Source organism: Mustela erminea, chromosome 18, assembly GCF_009829155.1.
Source record: "Mustela erminea isolate mMusErm1 chromosome 18, mMusErm1.Pri, whole genome shotgun sequence".
NCBI classification, from domain to species: Eukaryota; Metazoa; Chordata; class Mammalia; order Carnivora; family Mustelidae; genus Mustela; species Mustela erminea.
The window spans coordinates 56,257,213-56,282,037 of NC_045631.1; the positions used below are offsets into that span (position 1 = coordinate 56,257,213).

Sequence of the window (24,825 nt, forward strand, 5' to 3'; positions counted from 1 at the left end):
TCTCCCTCTGCCTGCAGTTCCCTCTGCTTGTTTGCTCTCTCTGTCAAATGAATAAGTAAAATCTTTATTTATTTTTTTTTTTAAAGATTTTATTTATTTTTCAGAGACAGAGGGAGAGAGCGCGAGCGAGCACAGGCAGACAGAGAGGCAGGCAGAGGCAGAGGGAGAAGCAGGCTCCCTGCCGAGCAAGGAGCCCGATGTGGGACTCGATCCCAGGACCCTGGGATCATGACCTGAGCCGAAGGCAGCTGCTTAACCAACTGAGCCACCCAGGCGTCCCAAATAAGTAAAATCTTTAAAAGAAAAAAAAAACCCACGAGTCCAGGATGCCAGACAGAGAAGTCTGGAGTTGGTGTTTGGGGAATAAAGTGCTGGAGAAGGTTCCTGGGGTTGGAGAGGGAGGTGAGAATGGCTGGCTGCCTCGGCAGCTGGCACCTGGACCCTTGCCTCTGGCTTTCTGTCTCCACGGGCTCCTCTTTCTAGTTCATTTTCCACTAGTGTAGCTTTCTTCGCCCCAAACTTGTCTTTCTTTTCTTTTAAGTTTTTTATTTTAATGATTTTATTTATTTGTTTGAGAGAGAGAGAGCACGTGTTGGGGGCAGAGGCAGAGAGAGAGGGAGAAGCAGGCTCCCCCCTGAGCAGGGAGCCCAATGCAGGACTCGATCCCAGAAACCCGGGATCATGACCTGAGCCAAAGGCAGAGGCTTAACCCACTGAGCCACCCAGGTTCCCCCTTTTTTCTTTTAAGTTTTATTTATTTTGAGTTTTACTTATTTATTTATATATTTTTAAAAGATTTTATTTATGTATTTGAATGAGAGAGAGAGAGCATGAGAGGGGAGAAGGTCAGAGGGAGAAGCAGACTCCCCATGCAGCTGGGAGCCCGATGCGGGACTCGATCCCAGGACTTCAGGATCATGACCCGAGCCGAAGGCAGCTGCCCAACCAACTGAGCTACCCAGGCTGCCCCTTAAGTTGTATTTATTTTAAGTGCACCCCACATGGGGCTCAAACTCGTGACCCTGAGATCAAGAGTCCTGTGCTTCTCCGACTGAGCCAGCCAGACTCTCCCCCGCCCCAGCCCCCGCAAACCCGACTGTCTAGTCTTCTCTATTTAAAAGTGTTGTGGGAAGGGTTGATCGCCTTTACCTTCAGATGATTAATACTGACTTCTCAGGAAACGCCCCAACCTCCTCTAGCAGGACTTTCCGAGGCTCTCCCTCCACGAGACCCCCCAGGCTCTCTGATCACAACAGGCAAGCGAGGTTAGTCTCAATTCCCTTAGATAAGCTGTGAAATGCGGCTTCTATTCTGGAAGATTAAAAATGGCTGTTTGTAAGCTTGCAAAATCGAGATGTCAAGGAGCTGCTGTTTAGTTTTTTCTGGAAAGCAGACAAAATAGAGGCCCCCTCCTACACTGAATCCCAAAGATCAGTGAGATGACACACTGCTGGCATCATGGACATTGTGGACCGGATCATTCCCGGTTGTGGGGTCTGTCCTGTGCATTGTAGGACAGGTAGCAGCCTTCCTGACCTCTCTGCCCCAGGTACCAATAGCAAACCCCAGCGGTGACAACCAAAAATGTCTTCAGCCAGTGCTGATTGACCTTGGGGGCCAAATTACCCTGCAGATAAATTAGATACACTAAAACATAGAGATTTTTCTTTTCTTTTCTTTTCTTTTAATTCAATTAATTAACATACAGTGTATTATTAGTTTCAGAGGTAGAGTTCAGTGATTGAATCGTATGTAACCCCCAGAGCTCATTACATCACTTGTCCTCCCTAATGCCATCACTCAGTTACCCCATCCCGCAACCTCCCTCCCCTCCAGCAACCCTCAGTTTGTTTCCTATGATTAAGAGTCTCTTATGGTCTGTCTCCCTCTCTGATGTAGTCTTGTTCTTTTTTCCCTCTCTTCCTCTACGCTCCTCTGTTTTGTTTCCTAAATTGCACATATGAGTCAAATCATGCTGTCTTCCTCTGACTGACTTATTTCCCTTAGCATAATACCCTCTAGTCCATCTATGTCGTTGCAAATGGCAAGATTTAATTTTTTTTAAAGATTTATTTATTTGACAGACAGAAATCACAAGGAGGCAGAGAGGCAGGCAGAGAGAGAGGAGGAAGCGGGCTCCCCACTGAGCAGAGAGCCCCATGCGGGGCTCGATCCCAGGACCCTGGGATCATTACCTGAGCCGAAGGCAGAGGCCTTTACCCACTGAGCCACTCAGGCGCCCCAAGATTTAATTTTTTTGATGGCTGGGTCATAGTCCATTGTATTTGCGTATATATACACACATACCACGTCTTTTTTTGTTTTTAGAGATTTCATTTATTTATTTGTTTATTATAGGTGGGGGCAGAGAGCAAGCATAAGCGGGGAACAGCAGACAGAGGGAGAAGCAGACCCCTTGCTGAGCAGAGAGCCCAATGTGGAGCTCGATCCCAGGACCCCGGGATCATGATCCGAGCTGAAGGCAGACGCTTAACCAACTGCGCCACCCATGAGTCCCTTATACCACATCTTCTTTACCCATTCATCTGTTGATGGACATCTGGCTTTTTCCATAGTTTGGCTACTGGGGACATTGATGCTATAAACACTGGGGTGCAAGTGTCCCTTCGGATCACTGTGTTTCTATCTTTAGAGTAAATACCCAGTAGTGCAATTGCTGAGTTGTAGGGTGACTCTACTTTCAACTTTTTAAAAAAAGATTTTATTTATCTGTCAGAAAGAGAAAGAGAGCAAGCAGAGGGAGTGGCAGGCAGAGGGAGAGGCAGGCTCCTCGCTGAGCAAGAAGCCTGATGCGGGACTCGATCCCAGGACTCCAGGATCATGACCTGAGCCGAAGGCAGATGCTTAACTGACTGAGCCACCCAGGTATCCCCATTTTCAACTTTTTGAGGAACCTCCATACTGTTTTCCAGAGTAGCTGCACCAGCTTGTATTCCCACAACATTGTCCAAGGGTTCTCTTTTCTCCTCATCCTTGTCAACATCTGTCGTTTCCTAACTTGTTAATTTTAGCCATTCTGATTGGTGTGAGACGGTATCTCATTCTGACTTTGATTTGTATTTCCCTGATTGATGCTAAGCGATATTGAGCACTTTTTCATGTGTCTGTTGGCCATTTGTATGTCTTCTTTGGAGAAATGTCTGTTCATGTCTTCTGCCCATTTCTTCATTGGATTATTTGTTCTTTGGGTGTTGAGTTCTTTATAGATTTTGGATACTAGCTCTTTATCTGATAAGACATTTGCAAAAACCTTCTCCCATTCTGTCGGTTGTCTTTTGGTTCTGTTGACTTATGCTGTGCAAAAGCTTTTTATCTTGATGGAGTCCCAATAGTTCATTTTTTCTTTTGTTTCCCTTGCCTTTGGAGATGTGTCTAGCAAGATGTTTCTGTGGCCGAGGTCTCAGAGGTTGCTGCCTGTGTTCTCCTCGAGGATTTTGATGAATTCCTGTCTCATATTTAGGTCTTTCATCCATTTTGAGTCTATTTTTGTGTATAGTATAAGAGAATGGTCCATTTTCATTCTTCTGCACATGACAGTCCAATTTTCCCAACACCATTTGTTGAAGAGACTGTTTTTTGCATTGGACATTCTTTCTGCTTTGTCGAAGATCAGTTGACCATACACCCTCAGGTCCGTTTCTGTGTTCTCTATTTTGTTCCATTGATCTATGTGTCTGTTTTTGTGCCAGTACCATATTGTCTTGATGATTACAGCTTTGTAATAGAGCTTGAAGTCCAAAATTGTGATGCCACCAGCTTTGGTTTTCTTTTTCAATATCCCTGTGGCTATTTGGGGTCTTTTCTGGTTCCATACAAATTTTAGGATTATTTGATCCAACTCTGTGAAAAAAGTTGATGGTATTTTGATAGGGATTGCATTGAACATATAGATTGCTCTAAGTAGCATAGACAAATTTAAAAATATTTGTTCTTCCAATCCATGAGCATGGAACATTTTTCCATTTCTTTGTGTCTTCTTCAATTTTTGTGAGTGCTCTATAGTTTTCAGAGTACAGATCTTTTGTCTCTTTGGTTAGGTTTATTCCTCGGTATCTTATGGTTTTTGGTGCAATTGTAAATGGGATAGACTCCTTAATTTCTCTTTCTTCTGCATCATTTTTAGTGTATGCAAATGCAACTGATTTCTGTGCATTGATTTTGTATCCTGCCCCTGTGCTGAATTCCTATATGAGCTCTGGCAATTTTGTGGTGGAGACTTTGGGGTTTTCCACATAGAGTACCATGTCATCTGCAAAGAGTGAGAGTTTGACTTCTTCTCTGCTGATTCAGATACTCTTTATTTATTTATTTTGTTGTTGTTGTTGCTGTCTGACTGCTGAGGTTAGGACTTCTAGTACTATTTTGCACAACAATGGCAATAATGGACATCCTGTCCTGTTCCTGACCTTAGAAGAAAAGCTCTCAGTTTTTCCCCATTGAGAATGATGTGAGCTTTTTGTATATGGCTTTTATGATATTGAGGTATATTCCCTCTATCCCTATATTGTGAAGAGTTTGAATCAGAAAAGGATGCTGAACTTTGTCAAACGCTTTTTCTGAATCTATTGAGAGGATCATATGGTTCTTTTATTTATGTAGAATATCACAATGATTGCTTTGTGGATGTTGAACCACCCTTGCAGCCCAGGAATAAATCCCACTTGGTCATTGTGAATAATCCTTTTAATGTACTGTTGGAGCCTATTGGCTAGTATCTTGGTGAGAATTTTTAAAAAATTTTTATTAACATATAATGTATTGAGAATCTTTTAAAATTAAATTTTAAAGATTTTATTTTATTTATTTGACAGCGAGAGACATAGCCAGAGAGGGAACACAAGCAGGGGAAGTGGGGGAGGGAGAAGCAGGCTTCCTGCAGAGCAGGGAGCCCGATACAGGGCTTGATCCCAGAATCCTGGGATGACTGAGCCATCCAGGTGGCCCCCATGTCTATTTTTTGAAACAGTTTCAGAAAAATAGGTATTAATTCTTCTTTAAATGTTTGGTAGAATTCCCCTGGGAAGCCATCCGACCCTGGACTCCTGTTTGTTGGGAGATTTTTTATTTCAGCTTCAATTTCCCTGCTGGTTTGGGGTCTGTTCAAGTTTTCTACTTCTTCTTGGTTCAGTTTCAATAGTTTATATGTCTGTAGGAAAGCATCAATTTCTTCTAGATTGCCTAATTTTTTGGCATATAGTTGCTCATTATATGTTACTATAATTGTATTTCTTTGGTGTTGCTTGTGATCTCTCCTCTTTCATTTATGATTTTATTTACTTGGGTCTTTTCTCTTTTCTTTTTGATAAGTCTGACTAGGGTTTTATCAATCTTATTAATTCAAAGAACCTGTTTCATTAATCTATTCTAGTGTTCTTTTTATTTCTATTTCATTGATTTGTGCTCTAATCTTTATAAATTCTCTTCTCCTGAGGCACCTGGGTGGCTCAGTGATTTAAGTGTCTGCCTTCGGCTTGGGTCATGATCTCAGGGTCATGGGATCGGGCCCCACATTGGGCTCTCTGCTCAGTGGGGAGCCTTCTTCCCCCACCTCCTCTGTCTGCCTCTCTGCCTGCTTGTGATCACTGTCTGTCAAATAAATAAATAAAATCTTTTTTAAAAAAAATTATCTTCTCCTGCTGGATTTAGGCTTTATTTGCTGTTCTTTCTCCAGCTCCTTTAGGTATAAAATTAGTTTTGGTATTTTAGAACTTTCTTGTTTCTTGAGAAAGGCTGTATTGCTACATACTTCCTTCTTAGGACTGCCTTTGCTGCATCCCAAAGGTTTTGAACAGTTTTGTTTTCCTTGTCATTTGTTTCCATGAATTTTTAAAATTCTTCTTTAATTTCCTGGTTGACCTTCATTCGTTAGTAGGATGCTCTTTAACTTCCATATATTTGAGTTCTTTCCAAATTTCCTCTTGTGATTAAGTTCAAATTTCAAAGCATTGTGGTCTGAAAATATACAGGGAATGATGCCTGGTATTGGTTGAGACCTGATTTGTGACCCATCATGTGATCTATTCTGGAGAATGTTTCATGCCTACTAGAGAAGAATGTGTGTTCTGTTTGGGGATGGAATGCTCTGAATATATCTGTGAACTCCATCTGGTCCAATGTGTCATTCAAAGCTCTTATTTCTTTGTTGATATTCTGCTTGCAGTGAGTGAGGTGTTAAAGTCCCCTACTATTATCATATTATTATCAATGTGTTTCTTTAACTGTGTTATTATTTTATATAATTGGCTGCTCCCATAGTAGGGGCATACATATTTATAATTATTAGATCTTCTTGTTGGATAGACTCTTTAATTATGATATAGTATCCTTCCTCATCTCTTATTACAGTTTTTGGTTTAAAATCTAATTTGTTTGATATAAGGATTGTTACCCCAGTTTTATTTTGATGTCCATTAGCATGATATATGGTTTTCCACCCTTTCACGTTCAATCTGGAGGTGGATTTGGGTCTTAAATGAGTCTCTTGCAGACAGCATATCAATGGGTCTTGCTTTTTTATCCAATCTGATACCCTGTGTCCTTTGATTGAGACATTTAGCCCATTACATTCACAGTAACTATTGAAATATATGAGTTTAGTGTCATTGTATTATCTGGAAAGTCGCTGTAAAACATGAAGATTTTTTTTAAAGATTTATTTATTTATTTGTCAGAGAGAGAGAGAGAGCACAGGCAGGCAGAGTTGCAGCAGAGGCAGAAGGAGAAGCAGGCTCTCTGCTGAGCAAGGAGCCTGATGTGGGACTCAATCCCAGGACGCTGGCATCATGACCTGAGCCGAAGGCAGCTGCTTAACCAACTGAGCCACTGAGACGTCCCAAAACATAAAGATTTTAAGTGTATAGTTTGAAGAGGTTTTTTTTTTTTAAAGTTTATTTATTTGTTTAGTAATCTCTATACCCAACATGGGGCTTGAACTCATGGCCCTGAGATCAAGAGTCACATGCTGTACAAGTTCAGACAGCCAGGCCCCCTATAGTTTCATGAGTTTTGATAAATATATAAACCTATGTAACACTTAATCTGCCCAAGATACAGAACATTTCCTTCATCCCCACAGTCCTCAGCCCCCATCCCTGTCCTAGAAATTCATGTAAATGGAGTCACACTGTGTGTGATCTCTTATATCTGGCTTCTTCCCTTCAGCATACTGTCTGTGGGATTCATTCATTCATACTGTGATGGGTATTCAGTGGCTCATTTATTTTTTGTTGTTGTGTGGTGTTCCCTTGTATGGACATGCCATTTGTCTATCCATTCTCCTGCAGATGATGGAGACTTTCCCCATTTGGGCTATCATGAACAAAGTCTTGTGCAGACATTCCTTGTCATCCAAAGATTTGTGTGTTTCATAGGGAATGCAGCCAGTGGTTCATGCTGTGTTATAAAGTTGTGTGCTCTGTTTCAGGATCACCCTTTCGCAGGGCAAATAGGTATCAGAATTGCTTTGTTAGTTCTCCCTTGGACCATGGGAGTAACTTGAAGGGCTTAAGAAAAGGCCCTGCTCAGGGAGACATCACTCTGACTTATTGTAGATATGAAAGGAGCAGCTTCTGCTAAAAATATCACTCAGTTTAGAGGCAAAGGGTCCTGCCAGTCAAGGAGGCTGAGGGCAGTTGGAACTACCCACTAAAGAACCAAGAGCCCTTGGGGGCACCTGGCTGGCTCTAGCCCAGTCACTGGAGCACATGACTCTTGATCTTGGGGTTGAGGGTTCAAGGCCAACACTGGATTGTAGAGATTACTTAAAATTAAAACTTTAGAGGCACCTGGCTGGCTCAGTTAGTAAGATCATGTGATTCTTGTTCTCAGGATTGTGAGTTCAAGTCTCATGTTGGGAATGGAGCCTACTTTAAAAAAAAAAAAAACTGAGGGGGGCCTGGGTGGCTCAGTGGGTTAAAGCCTCTGCCTTCGGCTCAGGTCATGATCCCAGGGTCCTGGGATCGAGCTACGCATCGGGCTCTGCTCCACAGGGAGCCTGCTTCCCTTCCTCTCTCTCTGCCTGCCTCTCTGCCTACTTGTGATCTCTGTCAAATAAATAATAAATTTAAAAAAAATAACTGAAAGTAATATAAAAGAAACAAACAAACAGAAGAATTGACAGCTCAGGTGATTTCACCGAGTTTCAATTTCCAGTTCTCAGCATCCCAAATGCCTGGCCCTGTCATCTGTCCCCCTCCTACGGGCCATTTCCTCATGGATTCTTCCTCCCCTGCTATCACCCTCCAACCCTTCCCCCTGTGCTGTTGGAAGCTCTGGTTTCTTGGTGAGGAAAGTCTCCATCAGTCTTGGGATCTTCAAAGGACTTTCTTTCTATTGCGTTCCTTGCCCTGAGGAGCAGATTTCCCATGAAGAGGCCCTTTCCCCTGTAGCCTCTGAGCCGAGGGAGCATGTCTTCCAAACCCAAGTATCTCGGGGTTCAGAAACAGAGCACGGTTTCCCCTGCTTTTGTGCCTGCTTCCAGAACATTCCTCTTTTTTCCTCATGAAAATTCCATTTTGAGGCTCATGCCATCTGGCCATAATCTGCGACCCCACATCTTATAGTCTGCTTGAAGTTCTACCATGACCCTGTATAGATGACCCATTCAATAGTTTAGCCTATTTTTTTCCCTTAAAAAAATTGAGGGGCGCCAGGGTGGCTCAGTGGGTTAAAACCTCTGCCTTCGGCTCAGGTCATGATCCCAGGGTCCTGGGATTGAGCTCCATATTGGGCTCTTTCTCAGCAGGCAGCCTGCCTCCCTCTCTCTCTATTTGCCTGCCTCTCTGCCTATTTGTGATCTCTGTCTGTCAAATAAATAAATAAAATATTTTTTAAAATAATATTTCAAAAATTGAGATATAATTGGCATATAACAGTGTGTACATTTTTAAAACTTTTTAAAAAAAATTTGAGAAAGGGGCACCTGGGTGGCTTGGTGGGTTAAAGCCTCTGCTTTCAGCTCAGGTCATGATCCCAGGATCCTGGGATTGAGCTCTGTGTGGGGCTCTCTGCTTAGCAGGGAGCCTGCTTCCCCCCACCCCCGTGCCTGCCTCTCTGCGTACTTGTGATCTCTGTCACATAAATAAATAAAATTTTAATTTTTTTTTATTTTTAAGATTTTATTTATTTGTCAGAGAGAGAGAGTGCACAAGCAAGCAGATGGCAGAAAGAGAAGCAGGCTCCCTGCAGAGCAAGGAGCCTGATGCAGGACTTGATCCCAGGATCCTGGGATCATGACCTGAGCTGAAAGCAGTGGCTTAACCGACTGAGCCACCCAGGTGTCCCAATAAATAAAATTTAAAACAATTTTTTTTTTTTTTTTTTTTTGAGAGAGAGCCTAAGCAGGGGGAGCAGCAGAAGGAGAGGGAGAAGCAGGCTCCTTGCTAAGGACCCCGGGATCATGACCTGAGCCAACAGCAGATGCTTGACTGACTGAACCACCCAGGCACCCTAACACTGTGTAAGTTTAAGGTGTACTCGCCTACCCACAGCTTTGGGTTGTATTATCATAGAAAGAGATAATTAAAACAGAGAGTTCATCATTTCATGGCCAGGTTGACTAGCAAGATATTGTAACAATATACATTACAATAAAAAACACTATATAAACATACAAATTTCACCACAAGTCTTAGCATTATTAAATTTTATTATTGTAGCTAATGGAATAGGTGAGAAATGGCACCTCTGTGTCAGTTTTAATTTAATGTTCTTTGCTTATGAGTGAGCTCCAACCCTTTCTCCAAAAAACTATTTCCTAATGTTCAGTTTCTTCTTGTGTGAATTGTGTGCTCATGTTCTCTGATGCTCTGGTTCATCCTTTCAAAGAGCCTGGGAGTGCCTGGAGGTCTGTCTGGAACTTTGACACCACAGAGAAATTTAACCATTGGCAGGATGTGGATCCCAACATTGATTTCTGGCAAGGGATTCTAATTCTGATTGAAGTGTTCAGTCCGAGTTAAAGGAACTTCAGCTCAGGGAATCTTCAACGATCACCATTTGATCCTGCCACCTTTACTTTCTCTTTTCTTTTTTAAGATTTTATTTGAGGGGCCCCTGGATGGCTCAGTCGGTTAAGTGTTGTCTTCGGCTCAGTGGTGATCCCAGGGTCCTGGGATGGGTTCCCTACCCAACAGGGAGTCTGCTTCTCCCTCTCTCTCCGCCCCTCCCCCTGCTCCTGCTTGCATGCTCTCAAATAAGGAAATAAAATCTTTTTAAAGAGATTTTATTAAAAGGGGCACCTGGGTGGCTCCGTGGGTTAAAGCTTCTGCCTTCGGCTCAGGTCATGATCTCAGAGTCCCGGGATCGAGCCCCACATCGGGCTCTCTGCTCAGCAGGGAGTCTGCTTCCCTTCCTCTCTCTCTTCCTGCTGCTCTGCCTACTTGTGATCTGTCAAATAAATAAATAAATCTTTAAAAAAATAAAAAATAAAAATTTTGAGAGGAGAGGAAAAAAAGAGAGTGAGGGTTGGGAAAGGGTGGGGGAGGACAAGGAGACTCTGTGCCAAGTGCATAGCCTGATGCAGAGCTCAATCTCAGGACCCTGAGATAGAGACCTGAGCGAAATCAAGAGTCAGGTACTCAACCCAGTGAGCTACCCGGGCGCCCCTCATCCTGCTGCCTTTAAACAAATGGTTGGGTGTAAAGGCCAGCACCAGGAGGGGGGATGATCCGTGCAGGGGGAGGAATGTGTTCAAAACCTGTGTCAGCCCCGCGGAGTTCCTTAGGCTCTCTGACTCATGTCTCAGATCTGCATCTAGAAGACTGTGAAGTTTCGTAAACAGTCCAGAATGTTTTCTGGAGGATGGTTTCTTCAGTGATTTGCTCTAAATTGGCCATTTTGAGGCTTCTGGAGCTGAACAGAAGTACCTTGGCATGAGAACTGACACTGTATGAGGTTCAGGGTGAAGAGACCTCGGAGTCAACACTTCTTTTTCTCCACAGATCTTATGTCCCATCAATCACTACCTTTTGCCTAGTCTACCTGCTAATAATCCCTTCAGTACACCTACTTTTTTTTTTTTTTTAAGATTTTACTTATCAGACAGAGAGAGACACAGCGAGAGAGGGAGCACAAGCAGGGGCAGAGGGAGAGGGGGACGCAGGCTTCCCGCTGAGCAGGGAACCCCATGCAGGGCTTGATCCCAGGACCCTGGGATCATGACCCGAGCTGAAGGCAGCTGCTTAACTGACTAAGCCACCCAGGTGCCCCCAAAATGAGTATTTTAACAAGTGCCAATCAGACCATGGTACGCTATTGTTTAAAACCCTCCAAGAGAGATGCCTGACTCGCTCAGTGGGTAGAGTATGCAACTCTTGACCTCGGGATCATGAGTTAGAGCCCCACATCGAGGATAGAGATTACTTACAAAAACAAAACAACCTTCTAAGAGCTTTTCAGTGCCCTTAGAATAAAATCTCAACATCTGCGATGTGTTGCAGAAGACCCCGCAGGAGCTATTATGCACATCCCCCCCCATGCCTCCTGCTTTGTCCCCAGCACTCTGCACTCTCCCTTCTCTGATCCGCTCATGCAGGAATCCCCTTCAATTCCTTGGTCTCCTGTCACATGCCTCCTCCCCCTCTGCAGTGCCTGTTTTCATTCCCTTCATCCGGCTAACTTGTAGTCATCCTTCAGATTTCAGCCTAAATATTACTTCTTGAGGAAAGCCTGCCCCAGCCGCCCAAGATGCCCGGAGCCCACTAGTGAAGCTGGTTCACACGCTTCTGATGATGGAATTTTTTATCTGTGTAACACCTTGTCTCGTCCATTAGAATATTAGCGACTTACAATAGGATGTCATTGGTCAGTTTCCAAAGGGGTTTGTTCCAGGCTGATTTAACCTTTGAAGCAAGTTTCTCAATGATATTGACAAGTGACAAATGACATTGAAATTTTCAGTGGCATCTCTTAAATATTCCACAGGGTCACAAAACATGTAGCAGTGGTTGTCTGTCGGCTGTCACAGCTCCGGTGAAGTCACTAGGTGTTACTACGCTGGTGAGTATAGAAGAGACATCACACTGGAGAAGGAGAAGCAGCTTCTTGCTGGCAGATTCAATAGCTAAATAGCAGAGGAGTGTCACAGGGACCAGACCATTTGGTGTGGAAGGGCTCCCCTTCTCCTTCTCTTTTCCCTCGCCTGCCCCTCCCCTTTTGTTTTAAGGAGAGAACTATGAGTGTTTATACAGCTGGGGGGGAAAAGGAGCCGAAAGAAAGAGGCAAATGAAGGTGCTAGAGAAAGGATAATTGAACAGCAGCTCAGTTATTCCACAAACATTTACCAGACATCTGCGGTGTGCCAGGCACTTCGTTAATCAATAGTGACACAAAGATGAATAAGACGCAGTCCTTGGACTCGAGGGACTCCCAGGAAGAGAAATGACACGCAAATAGATAATGCTATTAACTATATGAAGCCTAGTGACAGATATGTCCAGTCTCTATACAGAATCACATGTGAAGAAATATTAGTTGGCATCTAAAAATAATGGCAAAGCAACTTCATTTTTTTTTTAAGATTTTATTTATTTCTTTGACAGACAGAGATCACAAATAGGCAGAGAGGCAGGCAGAGAGAGAGGAGGAAGCAGGCTCCCTGCTGAGCAGAGAGCCCGATGTGGGGCTCGATCCCAGGACCCTGAGATCATGACCTGAGCCGAAGGCAGAGGCTTTAGCCCACTGAGCCACCCAGGAACTCTGCAAAGCAACTTCAAATCTCATTGCAATCTCTTGAGGAAGAGGCCAAAGGGGGAATTACATAGATGATTTATAAGAAACCTTCTTCTTGGGATGCCTGTGGGCTCAGTGGGTTAAGTGATTGCCTTCGGCTCAGGTCATGATCCTGGAGTCCCAGGATCGAGTCCCTCATCAGCTCCCAGCTCTGCGGGGAGTCTGCTTCTCCCTCTGACCTTCTCCCCTCTTGTGCTCTCTCTCTCTCAAATAAATAAAATCTTTTAAAACAACAACAACAACAAAAAAAAACCCATCTGCTCTCATCAGCTGGAAATTCCTCTTCCTATCCAAAGTAAACCAAATTATTCAAGACTTGGCCCTTCAATCCTACCTTTTTCCTATTATTCTGATGATCTGGGAACCTAATAGGCATAGACAGAACCTTCCTTAGCAGGTGAAAGGAAAAGAAGAGACTGTGGATATTCACATATGATCATTATTGCTACTACTATTAGTATTTATGACATGATAGATCTTCTTTATTGTAATTTAAAAAATTTTTTTTGAAGATTTTATTTATTTATTTGACAGACAGAGATCACAGGCAGGCAGAGAGGCAGGTAGAGAGAGGAAGGGAAGCAGGCTCCCTGCAGAGCAGAAAGCCCGATGTGGGGCTCGATCCCAGGACCCTGAGATCATGACCTGAGCCGAAGGCAGAGGCTTAACCCACTGAGCCACCCAGGCGCCCCTATTGTAATTTTTTTTAAAGATTTTTATTTATTTAAGTGATCTGTACACCCAATGGGGGCTCAAACTTACAGCCCTGAGATCAAGAGTGACATGATCTCCTGACTGCGCCAGCCAGGCATTCCAGTTTTATTGTAATTTTAATTTTTTGAATATTTATTAATTATTTTTAAAATATTTTATTTATTTGAGAGAGAGAGAGAGAGCACAAGCCGGACGGCAGAGGGAGAGAGACAAGAGGTTCCACGTTGAGTGGGGAGCCTGACAGAAGGCTCGATCCCAGGACCTTGAGATCATGACCTGAGCCAAAGGCAAAAGCTCAACTAACTGAGCCACCCAGGCACCCCGTTTTTATTTTTTAAAAATATTTATTTATTTATTTGGTGGGGGGCAGAGGGAGAGAGAGAATCTCAAACAGACTTTCTCCTGAGCCTGACTTGGGGCTTGAGGCCATGACCCCAAGATCATGACCTGAGCTAAAATCAAAAGTCAGATGCTCGGGCACCTGGGGGACTCAGTGGGTTAAGTCTCTGCCTTTGGCTCGTCATGATCTCAGGGTCCTGGGATAGAGTCCCGCATCGGGCTCTGCTTCCCTCTCTCTCTCTCTGCCTGTCTCTCTGTCTACTTGTGATCTCTGTCAAATAAATAAATAAAATCTTAAAAAAAAAAAGTCAGATGCTTAACGTATTGTACTACCCAGGTGCCCCTTAAGTTGAAGTATATATATACATATATATATATATTTCACATACACATATGAATTACATGTGTATATTTCATATACACATATGGATATATATGTAACATATATATTATATATATAATAATGAATTATTATTACTATCTTCCTGTCAAAGACAAAAAAGGACGTGGTAAGGAAGTGATACAGTTATCTGAGGGAATGAGGAGCAAACAGAGAGGACCATCATCAAGGGTGATAGGGAGTTAGCCAGGAAGAAAGGAGGGGAGAGGCATTTCAGGCCCAGTGAGCAGGATATGTCGAGGCCTGGGGATGGGAGATAGTATGTGAGGCTGAGGGGGGCGGGAGGGACTGAGGCTATACATGGGGAAAGGAAGAGGGGGTCTGTGTTTTTTGGAGGAACGTTAAGGAAGAAATAGAAGTAGGTGAGAAATCTCCACTGGAAGGCCTTGGTTTCTGCATTGAGCTTATTATTTTTTTAAAGATTTATTTATTTATTTGAGAGAGGGGGAGGGGCAGACGGTGAGGGAGAAAGAGAATCTCAGGCCAGCTCCACGGAAAGCACAGAGCCCAAAGTGAGCCCACGACCCTGAGATCATGATCTGAGCTGAAATCAAGAGTTGACTACTTAACCGACTGAACCACCAAGGTGCCCCTTGCCTCAAGGTTATTTTCATACGGAGACAGAAGAGGCTCCAGAAAAATAGAGGATTTGCTAGACAGCCATCAAGACATGGCCACAGGGACCTCAGAGCTGCAGAAAGTCTTGCCAGAGTGCACTCAGACTAGGTGCACTGGCCTGTCTTGACTTGATTGGATTTACTTCTTCAGCAACGTTTTATGGCCGGAGGTATGGACAGAGGGGATGGTCAGAGGGTGGAGGACCGTAGCACAGCCTCTGAAACTGGTAGGCACAGAGTTTAAGTTTGTTGAGTCATCGTCCTAAAACCCAGTGGAGCAGAGAAACGAGTGTGGCCAGAGGCGACTGGAGTACAAGGTGGAGCAGGGCAGGATGACTGTGTTACATTTGTTTACCTTCCATTGTAGCCATGGAAACCTTCTGGGATGAAGGGGAAAGACACATGGCACAGGCAATTGGCCAGTTCAATCCAGCAAACATTTACCTGGTACAGGCTTGGAGTGAGGTGCTGTGGGGTCTGCCAGGATAAGTCAGCTGCCTTTAGGGTGTTTCAGGTCTTATAAAATTCCTTTTGTGAAGGTGGCGATGGAGACACAAAGAGACATAGCACTGCAGAGAGAGAATTTCAATGACTGAAAGCCAGGGAAGGCTTTGGGGCAGAGAGCATTGGAGGTGAATTTTCAGCATGGCCATGTATTTGAAGGTTGGTTTTATTGGTAGTTAGGAATCTTCAAAGGGTAGGAACCTCTTGGGCAAAAGTGCAGAGGTGGAGGGCCCCAGATGCACAGATTAGAGCATTTAGGAGATGGTCAATTTATGTGGCTACAGGAATAGCTTAGCCTGTGGGGAAATAGCCTGGAAACATATGTCTGAGTTGATTTATGAGGGACTTTGAATGTCCGGCAGAGAGCTCTCAGAGATCGCCCTGTAAAGAGATACATCCATTTGCAAAGATAAACTGCAGATTTTTGCGTGTGGAAAGGTGACATGATTCTATCACTGTTCTAAGCACCCCTACAACTGTTGAAACATACAAGATTAGATACCAAAATAGCTTCCTGTTCAGCTGAAAATGACATAATTAAATTCATTAATAGGGGAAAGGGACTCTTCCTTCCCAGGGCCAGCCATGACCCCCTTCCGATTTTATAAACAGATTGAAAAACAAGACGCAAAAAACCAAGTCTCCAGATTTCCATCTCTGGGAAAACTGAAGTAAATACTGACACAGGCTTGTTTTGTTTTCCCAAGAGAGCGCTCCCAAGCGATTTCTCTAATTATCTAGAAAAAAAAAATTTTTTTTTAACTTGTTTTTCCCTTTAGAGTACAGCTGAGCTGAAGGGAAAACTGAAGTATTGCCTTAGGTTCTCCAGCTTTGGTTTGGCTGCAGTATTAGTCCCCGAGGGACGCTCTCCGAGGTGTCTAAGCTAGGTGTCCCTAGACGTTTGCTCACAGCAACAAGAGGGGCGCTTAGAAGAAGTGGGAGATACTGGCGTTCTACAAAAGGGCTGATTTTAAAAAGAAAAAAGGCGGCTTGGGCGCGGTTCTTTTTAGTATTTACGTAGGAAAAGTAATTGAGGTGGAAGCCGTTGCCTTCGCCTCTCGTCAGGACCTCTGCACCTGAAAGCATCAGAGTAACACACCCATGGAGGGACAGTGGGTCCCTACTCTCCCGCCCTTCTCACTCGGCCTTTAATTCCGCCAGGCTCCCAGAGGGACTGTTTCAGCTACAGCCTAGCGCGCCCCACAGCCAATAAGAATCCAGGACTCTCCACCCGTCTCGGATTCCCACCAATCGGCGTCCAGAACTTTAGCCTGCTAGCGGCGTCTTGGTTGTCAGAGAAGGGAGGGAAGCCCCCTTAGAGTTGCCAGCAAAGGACATGGCCGCGGCCCCTGGAGGAGGGGACGCGAAGTGAGGAGGGGGCAGGGAGGGAAGAGGACGCGGGAGAGGAAGACAGCCCCCCGGGCCCCGGTAAGTACGAGAAGGCCCGTGGCCCGAAGCAAGGGGAGCAGGGAAGCAAGGGGGCATGGGGCTCGGCCTCCTACGTCTTCCGGATGCTTGGCCAAGGAGAGAGGAGTCTGGGGTCTGCACCCAAGAAATGGCCCAGGGGGTTCTCTTCGAAAGGGGAGTCAAGGGACGGGCTCTGGCCTCCAGCTCCTGGCCGTTTCCTTTCCCCAGGTGCTCACACCTGCCCTTGGGGCCCGGCTTGGCCCCTTGGGGGTCCCACGTCAGATCGAAGCCTCCTGCCAACAATGAATCCCTGTCCCAAGGTTGTGGTGTCTGGGCCCTGGCTCAGGGGGCTTCCAGCGCCGACGCCCAGCATACTTACGGGCCTCTGGGGTCCCGTATCCCCCGCCCCAGTTCAGACCGTTGTGCCCCTTGCGAGCTCTCAGCTGCTGCCCGGGCCCTCGAGCTGACCCTGTCCAGCCGGATGGAGCCGAAGGGCCTTAAACCTGAGCGGTGAAGGAGCAGTCGGAGCGCGCCCTGCCTTTTTTTTTTTCTTTTTCTTTTTTTTTTCCTTCCGTATTTCCACAAACGTTTAAAGACTCCTTAGAAGCAACTGTAGGAACACACTTGTCATCCTGCAAACCGACTGATGTGCTGTGCGCTGTGCCGTCCTTCCCCTGCCGCACACCCCTAAAGTCCGGACTGGCAGCCCCTCGCGTGGCGCGGTGCGAGTCCCTGCCGGCTGCCCGGGGCCAGATGCCAGGGAAACCCTGCCCTCCTTTCATTGGTGTGGAACCACGGGCTGCCCTTCGGCGTGTTCGTCGGTTTGGTCACGTGCTGCTACAGCCCACCCTCTCTTCCGAGTTTTTGTGTGGCTCTAGGGGAAAAAAGGAGGGAGCTTTGTACGGAATCTAGTTTTCCTGCAAGCCTGTGATTTTTGCCTCAGAGGAGATCAGCGTTTTCTCATGCTTTGTCCAACACACGCCGCTTTAGCCACATGCTTCAGTCCATCCCCCGGGTCTTCTGGGACTGGTGGAAGTGGGGAGGGAGGAGTTTTCACGTTTTTATTTCACGAAGGCGGAGAATAACTTTTGGGAGAGGCAAAGGGGGCAGGGCCAGAGTCACCTGGAGCCGGGACTGGAACTTTGAAGTCCATATTTCACAAGTTCTTTGTCCACCGGATCAGTTGTTTTCTAGGTATGACTGAGAAGTGAAGTTCCTTAACTTCTCTGAGCTTCTTGTAGAGTGATCTCTTGCATTAGAGCTAGGATGTGGAGGCTCTCTGTCTCTAGGTATATATATAGCACGGGGGGCTAGCACTTACTAGGTTTTTGCATTCCTTATATGTAAGTAACCAGTATGTAGTTCCCTGGCTGGTTTCTTGTATTAATATTTATTGTGGTCTTTCTATATATTTGGGGGTGAAATGATTTCAGTGATTCTCATTTGAGAGGGCAGAAAGGCAGGGAGTCCTCCATTTTGGGGGGGACAATTGTAATGTTGTAGTGTTATTAATGAGGGTGGGTTTTGTATAATAACAGTGTGGAGGCAGAAAGAGCTTGAGAACCACGGAAGGAAGAAGAAATACCATTCTGGTGTGTCTTTATGGTAATCTTGGCAAAAGAAGGGCTGACCTTAGTATTCTAAGAGGTCTATTCTAAGAGGTAGTTTACAATTTTTTTTTAAAGATTTTATTTATTATTTATTTGACACAGAGAGATCACAAGTAGGCAGAGAGGCAGGCAGAGAGAGAGAGGAGGAAGCAGGCTCCCCGCTGAGCAGAGAGCCCGATGCAGGACTCGATCCCAGGACCCTGAGATCATGACCTGAGCCGAAGGCAGCGGCTTAACCCACTGAGCCACCCAGGCGCCCCGGTAGTTTACAATTTTTTAAAAAATGCAATGACACAGGTATAAGTTCATCATCTAGAATCCAATAAAAATGGTCCTTGAAATAAAAAAGTTTGCAAATCACTCTACAAATCAGAACACATCAGAATGTAGCCTATTATTAATCCTGGAACAGGGGCAGCATGTTCAAATAAAATCCACAAATTCTCTGAAGTCTTATTTTAGCTGGTGTGTTAGCTTTAACTTCCTTGTTCACTGATTCTTTTTGTTACAACTTCAAATAGAGAAACTGGTGGATACCAAGGAGCAGTTCCTTCACTAGGGAGGCGAAGTACAAATCATCCCCTTGATAATCAGCTGCCAAATAATTGAGAGTTAACTGCCCTTGAACTTCCCCATCCCCTACCCTGCCCCTTGTTTTTGTGGTGACCCGACATCAGAAGATTAGACCGGGAGAGCCAGGGCTGGGCGGTGAGATGGAAGAAAACAGAAAGCCCTTCACATTTCTATTTTGAGGAGTTGCTAGGGAGTGCCAGCTCCAAGTGTTGAGAATCAGCCTTTTGGAAAGCTTAACTCCTGCCGAACTAATGAGAAGTGAAGGTCACGATCCTTTTGGTTCTTCGCCACTGCTCCTTCCCTAATGTTGGGCTTGGGAAACAATTTCTATAGGGAAGGGGAGGGCGCTAATGTAAATACTACCTACATGGGAGGCTTTCTTGACCCTTACCTGGTGAGTGGAGGATGAGCTCTTACAACCAGTCCGAGCTGGAAAGACACAGCCTCGAAATCCATTGCTGGTGTCCAAATGAGAAGGTTCCAGGTCATGGTTGGCACTTCTCCACTGGTAAATGTGTGTCAGTATTTTTTATCTTGTTATTGTGTCAGTGGTGTTTCCTTGAGAGTATCTTTCTTTACCTAGAAGCTAGCCTCCTTTAAAACTATTGTTTGAACCCTGGTTTCCAAGCCTGGATCGGTTTCTTAGTAGCACAGGTGAACTAAAGGGTAGGCCAAAGCTGTAGCAGGAATGTTTTTCTTCCGGAACTGACCCGCCAGCCAGAATGTGTGGTTTGGTGATCAGGGGTTTGTGTAATGATAAGCTATGCCTGTGGCTGCTGAGACAGTAGTAAACAGTGCTGGTCACGTGGCGCAGCAAGTAGGGTAAGGGCCGGCTTTAGAGCCGCCGGGATGCCTGCCTCAAGCTGGGCCCATCAGACGCTGATTGCTTTGTGTTTCCCTAGTCCCAGAGACCCGAGTGGTGGGGGAGCTGGGGGGTGCCCAAGGAAAGGAGACCCTTTCAGGGCTTCAGGCAGCTTTTGGGAAACCAGAAATCTCAGCATAATTATATGAACCCAGTTTTCTTAAGTTCGGGATCCTTTTGAGAAGAAGGTGCGTGACAGCAATACTCCTTAGTAGGGAGGTGAACAGAAAATAGTGGGAGATCCTGGGAAAAGACAGACACTGGAGAGAAAATCAAAGGTGTGTTTAAAAGAACATCGATATCCTTAAAGGGGAGAATATCGTCCAGTCAGGTAAGCCAAAGCTAACGGCTAAATCTGAATCAGAAGTTAGTGATTTTTTGTTATTGTAGTAAAATACACATAACAAAAAATTGACCGTTTTAACCACTTTAGTCCATTGACACTGTTGTGCAGCCATCCATACCAGTCTGGCTCCAGAACTCTTGCATCTGCCCAAACTGAAACTCTGTGCCCGTTAGCACTACATTCTCACTCCCCCCTCCTGCCCCCAGGTCCCCGCAGCCACCATTCTCCTTGCTGCCTGTATGAGTTTGCTCACTCCAGAAATCTCAATAAGGGGAATCCTACAACGTCTGTCCTTAGTGTAAGGTCATTAAAGTTTATCTGTGTCGTAGCAAATAGCGGCATAGTCTTCCTTTTTTAAGGCTGAGTAATATTTGTATGTGTGAATCACATTTTATTCATCGATTTGTCTCTGGATGGACACTTGGGTTGCTCCCAAGTGTCTCGCCAATTCTCTTGGCGATTGTGAATAATGCAGCTATGAATGTTAAGTGTCCGCATGGGTGTTGGAGTCCCTGTTTTCACTTCATTTGGACATATATCCAGAAGTGACAGGTTGCTAACTTTCTAAAGATCCATTTGATACATTCACATGCTTTGAAGATCAAAAGGTACAAAAATAGATACAGTCCAATTTCTCCCCGCCTGCTCTTGTCCTCAGCCACTCAGTTCCAACCTAATATTTTTTTTTCTTTTGTGGCTTGTGCTTTTGGTATTAAAGAGATCTAAACCAAAGTCACCGAGTTTGTCTCCTATCTTTCCTTACAGTCTTACATTTAGGGGTAGGATCCATTTTTAGTTAATTTTTGTATAGAGTGCAAGCTGTGTCTCCAAGTTCTTCTTTTTTTTAATCTGATGGTTTGATTTTTCCGGTGCAGTCTGTTGAAAAGACTACCTTTTTTCCACCGAACCCTTTGCAGCCTTCTCAAAAATCAATTGGCCATGTATATCTAAATCTATTTTTGGATTTTCTATTACAGGGTCAATACCACATTGCCTTAATGACTGTAGTTTTATAAACCTTGAAGTCGGGTGGTGAAGACCTTCCAAACTTTCTTCTCTTGGGGTAGTCTGTTCTAAGTGGGACTGAGCATCTATTCTCCTTTTCTTTTTTTAAGATTTTTATTTATTTATTTGACAGAGAGAGATCACAAGAAGGCAGAGAGGCAGGCAGAGAGAGAGGAAGGGAAGCAGGCTCCCTGCTGAGCAGAGAGCCCCATGCGGGGCTCGATCCCAGGACCCTGGGATCATGACCTGAGCCGAAGGCAGAGGCTTAACCCACTGAGCCACCCAGGTGACCCTGGACTGACCATCTTTTCATGTGTAGTAGCTGCTGGATTTCCTTATCTCCTTGTCTCTCAGGGTTAGAAGACACCGTAAAAGCTTATCTTTTATTTGCTACCTAATGTATTATCTCCATAATTTCCCAGCCTCTGCTTGGATCCGTGCAGTGCCGGGGAGCTCATTGCCCCTCAGGGCAGCCTGTTCCATTTTTGTTTTTTATACAACTCTAATCATATAAACTCATGTTGAATCCCGGTCTGCCCCCCTGGTGTAAGTCACTGATAAAAATATTGATTAGGACCCACCAAGGATGGAACCCTGAAGCTTGTTATTAAAAACCTCCCTCCAGCTGAACATCAGTCCATCAGATAGTTCCCTTTGGGCACAGCAGCTCAACTGAGTACCATCCACCCCATTGTGTTTTCGGTGGAAAGCACAGCTAATGAATATGGTGTTGGAAGGAATTGGAAGGGCAGCAAACTCCTCAGCTCACCCTCAACCTGAACCTTGGGCACCCTCTTAGCTCTTTCTGATGCTGGTTCTGAACTTGGCAGCAGGAAGCATCCATCCCTTTGTTCCCATGGCTACCATGCTGCCTCTGTCTAGAGACTCATCCCGGCAAAAAGATTACTATAATTTTCTTCTACTTTTTCTGCTTGTAATTTCTTTCCTTTCCCCCGATCCATTCTCTACCCTCTTAAGATACTGGGACCCGCTCAGGAACCTCCAGGGACTCCCCAGGGTCACTTTGTTTTGGCCTTCATTCATCTGTGCATTTTGGTCCCTGACTCCCCGCTCAGTGTCGCTTCATTTCTTCTCTCTGACTTAACCCTGCTCTAACTGAACATATTAGATCACCATCTTTTTTGGGGGGGGGGCGGGGCTTGAATTCACGAGGCTGAGATCAAGATCTAAGCCGAGATCAAACGTCAGACACTTAACAGCGGAGCCACCCAGGCGTCCCAGGAAACCATCTTTCAGAAAGGCTCCATGCTTTTCTTCCTTGGTGCCTTTGTTGAGATTTCTAGTTCTTGCTTTGGGTGGTTCTCCCTCTTCTCCGTCTGAAGCTTTCCTAAGTGCACTCTGTGGGCCTTGGCGGTGGCTGCTGCTGCTCCTTCTCTTTCTTCTTTTTAAGATTTTAATTATTTAAGGGCACCTGGGTGGCTCAGATGGTTAAGCATCTGCCTTTGGCTCAGGTCATGATATCTGGGTTCTGGGATTGAGCCCCGCATCGGGCTCCCCGAGGTATTATTTCCACAGGATAAAATGCACCGACTTAAGGATACAGTTCAAAGAGTTTTGACAAATGTATGCACCCTTGTAACCACCCCCAGTCAAGGTTTTGAACAAAAGACCCCTGTGCCCTTGGCAGCCTTTCCCTCCTGGTGACCCCAGGTAACCCCTCCTCTGCTTATTGTCACTATGGATTAATTTTGCCTGTTCGAAGTTTTATGGAAACGGGCTCGTATGCCGTGTGCACTTCTGTGCTCCTTTTACTCACCAAATGTTTTCGAGATTCAACCACATTGTCATGTGTTTCCAGTACCTCATTCCGTCTGGTTGCTGGGCAGAATTCCATTGTATGGGTATACCCCGGTTCATTCACGTGTGAATGGACGCTTGGATCCTTTCCAGCTTGGGGCTGTTTTTAAATAAAGATGCTATGAACATTTGTATACAGTTCTTTTTGAGGAAGTATGTTTTCATTGCTGGGAGATCTAGTGAGTGGATGCTCCGCTTTAAGAGAACTTGCCAAAATGTCTTCCAGAGTGGGTGCACCCATGATGTTCCCACCAGTTTCTGAGCTCCTGTCCTCACCAACAGGAAATATGGTCAGTCTTTTCCATTGTAGTCATTCTGATGGGTGTGTACAGATACTGGGGGCACTTGGGTAGCTCAGTGAGTTAAGTATCCGACTCTTGATTTCGGTTCAGGTCATGATCTCAGGGTTATGGGATCAATATATTAATATAAATGTTAGGGGCACCTGGGTGGCTCAGTGGGTTAAAGCCTCTGCCTTCGGCTCAGGTCATGATCCCAGGGTCCTGGGATCGAGCCCTGCTAAGCAGAGAGCCTGCTTCCTCCTCTCTCTCTACCTGCCTCTCTGCCTGCTTGTGATCTCTGTCAAATAAATAAATAAAATATAAAAAAAAAAAAAAAAATATATATATATATATATAACATATATATATGTTAGCATTTAACTTAATTATTTAAATATTAAATGTTAATATTAATATTGAGTCTTCCAACCCATGAACATGGCATATCTCTCCATTTATTTAGGTCTTAAATTTCTCTCAACAGTGTACAGGCCTTACATATTTGTTTTTAAAAGCCTTTCCTAAATATTTGCTGTATTTCATCATAGCATATAGGAATTTTGTATTTTGACCTTGTAACTTGTAACGTTGCATACTTACTTATTTTATCTCTTAGAATTTTTCCCATATGAGCTAGTCTTCTGCAAATAAATTCTGTTTTACGTATTTCTTTGCAATCTCTATACCTTTCATTTATTTTTTCTTCTCCTTACTTTTTTTTTTAAAGTAAGCTCCAGGCCTAGCGTGGGGCTTGAACTCATGACCCCAAGATCAAGAGTCCCATACTCTGCCTGCTAAACCAGCCAGGCACCCCTTTTCTCCTTACTTTTGAGTCTTTATTCTTTTTTTTTTTTTAAGATATTATTTATTTATTTGACAGGCAGAGATCACAAGTAGGGGGAGAGGCAGGCAGAGAGGAGGAAGCAGGCTTCCTGCTGAGCAGAGAGCCCGATGTGGGGCTCGATCCCAGGACCCTGGGATCATGACCTGAGCCGAAGGCAGAGGCTTTAACCTATTGAGTCACCCTGGCACCCCTTGAGCCTTTATTCTTCACCTAGGTGGCACTTTGTTCATATTTCTTGTTTTCTGGTGATAGTAATGGCAAGTATTTAGTAAGGCTTACTATATGCTAAATACTGTACTAGATCGTCTGCTAATAATATTTTATGTTATTCTTGTTGCTGCTTTGTGAAATAAGCATCATTCTCTGAACGAGAACACTGAGGCCCAGGGAGACAAGTAATTTGCCAAGGTCATGGGCATCTGATACATGCTGGAGCCAGGATTTGAACCAGGGGTATTTGAATTTGAACCCTATGCTTCATCTCACAACGGACCAGGGGTAGAACTGGCCCTTTAAGGGTCTAGCTGCTGGTTTTAGATCAGACAGTTGAGGACTGCTTTTTCCCAGAATCCCACGTATGGAGTGATGGGAAAACAGAGACTCTTAGAGAAATGTCCTGCTCCTGGCTGCCCTCTCTGAACGCTGTGGTTCCAGCTGGCCGCAGAGTTATTTCACTCCTGTTGTGTTGGGAGAAGGAGCCAAGCGCCATCCCCATCTGGCTTCTGGTGCCTTGCCCTGTGTGGCCACTACCTCAT

At 44.8% G+C, this 24,825-nt stretch overlaps 1 protein-coding gene and 1 long non-coding RNA gene across 3 annotated transcripts in view; one reads left to right on the top strand and one right to left on the bottom strand.

The window, feature by feature from the left end:
- Nucleotides 1-11,750: 11,750 nt before the first annotated feature.
- On the bottom strand, nt 11,751-17,848 carry LOC116577223. The gene is made up of 3 exons (XR_004280455.1): nt 17,111-17,848; nt 15,265-15,389; nt 11,751-12,082 (listed from the first exon to the last, which is right to left on the bottom strand). It is a non-coding gene; the product is annotated as an uncharacterized LOC116577223 (long non-coding RNA).
- TMEM94 (transmembrane protein 94) overlaps nt 16,616-24,825 on the top strand; it is a 33,308-nt gene continuing 25,098 nt past the window's right edge. For both annotated transcript variants that reach the window (XM_032320138.1, XM_032320139.1), the window contains exon 1: nt 16,616-16,752. The gene's annotated coding sequence lies outside the window, so the exon portion shown is untranslated. The remainder of the gene's footprint in view (nt 16,753-24,825) is intronic.